The sequence below is a fragment of the Zingiber officinale genome, chromosome 1B (genome assembly GCF_018446385.1).
Source record: "Zingiber officinale cultivar Zhangliang chromosome 1B, Zo_v1.1, whole genome shotgun sequence".
NCBI lineage: Eukaryota > Viridiplantae > Streptophyta > Magnoliopsida > Zingiberales > Zingiberaceae > Zingiber > Zingiber officinale.
The window spans coordinates 34,561,281-34,567,280 of record NC_055986.1 but is presented as its reverse complement, the minus strand read 5'-3'; the positions used below and the strand labels follow the sequence as shown (position 1 = coordinate 34,567,280).

The following is a 6,000-nucleotide window of genomic DNA, read 5'->3' as shown; positions in this document are numbered from 1 at the left end:
GGTCAGAGCATCCAGCTTTGTAGACATGAGTGTGACTGCATCTACGTTAAATTTTCCTAACGCCTTTATTGGATTTCTGAGAAAGAACTACCAGATCTTTCAGTTGCCCACTGATGGTGGTTCTGTGCCACATTCTCTATGACCTCTTCAGCTTCATCAAGGCTCTTGTTCATTAGTACTCCTCCTACTGCAGAATCGAGGGATACCTTCGTGTGATAGTTGATTCCATTGTAGAATGTGTGTAGAACCAACTATTTCTGAAGGCCATGATGGGGGCACTGTCTTAGCATACTTTTGAATCTGTCCCAGACTTCAAATAATGATTCTGAGTCTATCTGTTTGAAACTTGTGATCAAATTCCTCATGTGAGCAGTTTTGCTTGGTGGGTAGAATTTGTCCAGGAATTTCTGCTCACACTGCTCCCAAGATGTAATGTTGTTTGCTGGAAGGAAATTTAGCCACTGCGTAGCTCTGTCTTTCAGGGAGAATCCAAAAAGCAATAACCTCACTGATTCTGGAGGGACTTTGTTCATTTGCATGGTACCACAAATCTCGTAGAAAAACTCTAAGGGTGCGTTTGGTTCGGGGTTGTTCTTGATAACCTTGGTTATCCATCCAAGGTTATCAACAAAAATCTTGTTTGGTTTAGGTATTCGATGATTCCCAAGTAATGTTCCATGCCGACACGTCAGCAAAAGGGTCATGCAGCCCGGAATCAGAAAACTAAAGTTTTTCTTGATTCCAGGGTTAACGAATTTTTTTTATCAAAAACACCCTCTGATAAAAAAAAACATGAAAAAAAAGAGAAAAAAATGTAAAAAAATATTAACAAATGTAAAAAAAAATAAAAAAAATATTTTAAAAAATTTGAAATTAAAAAATTTAATTTTTTTAAATAAATAATTTTAAAAAATAAAAAAAATAAAAAATAAAAAAACAAAATAAATAAATAAAAATAATAAATAAAATAAATAAATAAAAATAAAAATAAAAAATTGTAAAAAAATAAAAAATTTAAATATAAATAATATAAAAATATAAAAACATTAAAAAATAAAAAAACACATTAAAAAGTAAAAAAAAAATATACAGGAAAAAGGGAAGTAAAAAAAACATTAAAAAATAAATAAATAAATAATAATAATAATAATAATAATATGTATAGTTGGTTTTGTAACCGAGGGTAATACGGTAAAATATTAAATTAAGGTATTCATTAAACGTTCAAACAAACAAGTTTTTGTTGCATTACCTAGGTTGAACCAAACAACATTTGGTTATGTTTTATTCCCTATAACCTTAGTTATGTGATTACTTGATAATCACATAACTAAGGTTATACATGATAACTTGAACCAAACGCACCCTAAGTGGTGGTTTGGATCATCGTGCGATCCTCCTCCAAATTGATTCTGTTGAACCATGTGAATTACTGCAAGCTTGATTTCAAAATTATCAGCTTCGATTGGCGGTCGAGTGATACTAGACCGAACCCCTCGTGCATCTGCATAATCCTTCAATAGTTTGTCAGCCATCTCTGAAGATTCTTGTGCGGCTTGAAATGTTTTTTGTAAATTTCTTCTTCTCAAGAAGGTCCTATCGATCTCTGGATCGAACGGTAGAAGTTGTCCTGAAAGATTAGCTCTTCGCATGCAAAAATAAGATATGGAATATAATAAAGAAGAGAGATGAAGTAATATTATTTTTTTTAGCATTTTAATGAAAAATACAAAAAAAAAATAAAGAAAAGCAAGAATAAAATTATTTATCTCTAAAATGCAAAATATCAGAAAAAGGAAAGATAAAAGAAAAAGGAACTAAGTTTAACCTAATCTAATATGACTTTGCTAATGTTATAGACGCAGTCCTCGGAAACGACGCGAAAAACTTGTTACGATTCCGCAAGTGCACGGATTCGTCGCAGTAATAAAGATTATCGATCCCACGAGGACTGGTTATAAGCACTATCGATGACTCACTTAGGATTAGCTAAACTACCGATGGTTGTAAGTTATCTAAAGAAAAGAGATTTGGAAACGAAAACGAGAACTAGCAAAGAAGAAGTAATAGACTTGGTTTATGAAGAGTCCTAGGAGTTCGATTTCATTATGGTGGTATTGATGTATCACATTCTATCCTTTACTCATTGTCCATCAACATGCATTCACCGGAAGCTGAAGTATCTATTCTTAGGTATCAAATAAAGAAGATCTCTATGAAATCCTGTTACGGTTAACCCCTATCACTAGGGTGCCTCGGTAGATCACAAGAACACTACTCTAATTGGTGTCACTAAGGATAGAGATAAGGAGCTTAGTTTGGTCTCTTACTTCCTTGTGGATGAGTTGCCTCTCCTTTCAAGGAAGTACCCTAGAAGTCCGTGAATGGGTTACCCCTGTCACTAGGGTCCCTCGGGTGTACAATCTAAGATATTCTTTCTATGAGATAGGCAATTCCTATACAATCATTTAACACGATATAGAGATTGAGTAGTCAAAACAAAGCAAGCGAAATCATCCAATGAAATAAAGGCATAAGTATGAGTCTTACATCAAACCAATCCACAACTACTCCCTCATCCTAGAACAAGGAATCTACTCCATAGACGCCGGAGAAAATCTCGAAGACATAATATTAAGCATACAATTCTCAAACAAGAAGAGAGAAAGAGAAAAGACGCTTATCTAACGACGATGAGTGATCTTCGGATCCAATCCTTTGCTTCTGAGGTTGATGTGGTGATGAAGGATCGCTGGACGGAGGTCCTAGATGGCGTGGAACGACACCAAGTCGATTCTCTCTCTGACGGCTCGCTTCCCCGCTTCCCCCCCCCCCCCCGAAGAAGAAGGGTTAAAACCCTTTTATAGGCTAGGGCGCGGCTGCGGCGTCACGGCCGTGTGAGAATAGCACGGCATATGCCCTTTCTTGTCTCTGGTCGCGCTTCACGATCGTGCCAATTGGCACGGCCGTGTGAACTTCGGGCTCGGCTCCTGGGGCATGGTCGTGCAGGGTTGCACGACCATTCCTTGCTTGGCTTCGGTCGTGGGGGGCACGACCGTGCAAGTATGCACGACCATGCTTTGATCTGCCTCTAGTTGGTCGCACGGCCGTGCAAGAGTTGCACGGCCGTGCACTGTTCCTCTTCTGTTTAGCCACACGGTCGTGCGAGGTTGCACGGTCGTGCGAGGTTGCACGGTCGTGTTCTCTGGCTCGTTCCGGTTCGTCGACAATTGCTGTTTTTGCTCCGAAAGTTGTCCCTATCAACACAAAACCAAACAAAGAGAAGATATCCGAACAAAAGAGTATATATGATGAGTACATGATAAAAGAGGTGATTATGTAAAGAATATATACGTATAAAGTAAGTGAATGTGCATTAAATCATGCATAAACAATCATAATATTTACAAACATCAATTCACACGGCCGTGGCCTTCTGCGCCTCTGGAAAGTTGGCACGACCGTGTGCTGCCTGGCCACAAGATGCTTACATGGCCGTGTGACTCACACGACTTTGTCTTGATTTCTTCCAAAGTTATTCTCGTGTGCATTTTTGCTCCATTTTCGCTCCAATATGCATCCTGTCAATAAAAATATGCAAAGAGCAGATCTTCGAACAAAAGATAATGGAAGTATGACATTATAATAAAATAGGGTGCAATAAACATAGATTATGCTAATGAAATACAAGTAGATGTGCATCCAAACATACATAAAAGTGTATATAATCTACACACATTACACCCCAAGACTTAAACCTTTGCTTGTCCTCAAGCAAAAACTGCATCTAAACTCATGTGGTTAAATAGTGCATCATAATCTCTAGCTAGTCAATCTAATCCTATCAAATGATTTTATTAGTGAGCAAGATATAAAAGTAGTTTGAGTATGACCTAAGTAGTACTCCTCCGTGCTCAGTGCAATGGTGACCTATGTTTATCAAGTATCAATCCCTAAGCCTAGTCAAGTCGTTATAAAACTGTGTTCCTTATGCATCTGGCGATAGACACTTATCTGTCACACGCTTGGTTCATCCTTCTCAATCTATCCAAGGTCTCAAAGGTATGCTCGATATCAAGAGAAACATAGCAGTTATTTTCCAGTAACCTAACTTGGTCTCAAAGGGGTAACTTGTTAGTTTCCACTCACGACAACTATTTTTTATATCCCTTATTCATTTTTTTTCTTTTTTTCATCATTTCATTTTTTAAAGTGATTGCAAGATGCAACACTTGTACACAAATACACATAAATGCAAATGTTGGGATATTTTGATTTTTCCAAATGAGTTGACATGACTCGAGCCTCATCCAGTAACCAAAATGCAGTTTAAGAAGTCACCATTGAAACACTAGTACTTATCAAGTTCTATGAATCATGACTATTTTTAGAGTTTTCTACCATCAAAACTAGGTGATGTGTAAGAGATCCTAAAACAAGGTGAATACTTAAACTCTTACAGTAAAAACATTGCTCACTTCATGCTATCATAGATAAAAAAAGATAGACCACTAAACATACTAGCACAATGAGTAACACATAAATCACATACTAGTATTTTGCAATAAGGAACAAACAATCATGATATGATGAATGATGCAACTAGCAAAAACAAAATTTTATTATGCAAAAAGAAGAATATACCGAAAGGTAAACTAATTCCAGACTTAAACTTTTTATTGTCCCAATGAAAACTAAAAATAATATGGAGGAGATTAAAAGTAAGAGAAGTTACCAAGTGATGAGCTCCAAATGCCCATGTCATTAACTTCTCCACCATGTAGTTGCACTCCTCCTAATCTTTAAGTCCTATAAAAGAAGGTAGACAACAAAAATTAAGTAGAGGATACATGTTTATTATAAAGAAATGAAACTAGAAAGAACTAAAGACATAAAAGAAAACAAGGAAAATGAACTTGGGTTGCCTCCCAAGAAGCGCTTGTTTAAAGTCATTAGCTCGACCACCTCATTAGATTCATCTAAATCTCGCTCTTGGAGGGGTAAGATATTTTAGGGCTCTCAGTTTTTCAACAAATATGCTCTCCTTCAAAGGTTCAACCCTATCATGTCCTTGTGACTCTTGTGCAACGTATGTCCTGCTACCACCATGCTAAAAAAAGAATTGATTAGTAATAGTAGATAAATCAATTGAAATTTGAATCTTACTAATCACTAATGTAAGCAAATCATCGAACATGGTTTGGAATTTAAATAAGGAAGGTTGTGGCTCAAGTGGTGGTCTTTCTAAAAGAGGTGATTCTTGAGACTTAGCTTCTATTGCACAAGTCCCTACACTCTCAACATCAATTAGTTCATGTCTTACATCATCCAAAGTGACTAATGGTTGTGTGACTAAGGAGAGTGATTCTTGGGTCATCCCTACACATCCCTCTACAACATGACTATAAATTGGTTCAGATGTAGGAAGGAAAGGCTCTTCTAGATCTTTGATATTAGGAGGTAATGGAATTAAAGTGGTGCACTCCTTTATCAAAGTCTCAGATTCAAGATCCTCAAGTTCATCATAGTATTTTCTCATTTTCATTTTCTTGATGTCCTTGAGTGTTTCATTTTGAATAGATAGAACCTCCTCTAAACCTTTCAACATTCTATTCACAAATGATGAAAATTGGGGGTCCTTCGAGTCAGAGCCATATGTGTGTGAATTTGATGAAGCCTTTTCATCTATCTTTCTATCGAGTTCATCTATTGATGTTCCCAAATTGTATAGCTTGTTGCAACTCTCAATTGAATGGTCTATTTCATTGTAAGCTTTACAAAAATTTTGCTCTGAACTATGATTAAAGTTAGAGAAAACACCCCTTCTTTCAACATACATTCTATATGGACGGTCAAACAATGCTGGACAATTATCATATATATGACTAGTTGCACAACAAATCTCACATAAAAGAGTATTAGAGTTCATAATAGACATTTGGTTAAACTTTTGAAATAGAGCTTTCAATCTAGTAATCAGTTTAAACATATCCATCTAAA

General features: G+C 36.3%; 1 non-coding gene across 1 annotated transcript; it reads left to right on the top strand.

The window, feature by feature from the left end:
* Positions 1 to 261: 261 nt before the first annotated feature.
* Positions 262 to 367, top strand: LOC121994451. Its single transcript, XR_006115727.1, has one exon. It is a non-coding gene; the product is annotated as a small nucleolar RNA R71 (small nucleolar RNA).
* The last annotated feature ends 5,633 nt before the right edge of the window (positions 368 to 6,000 follow it).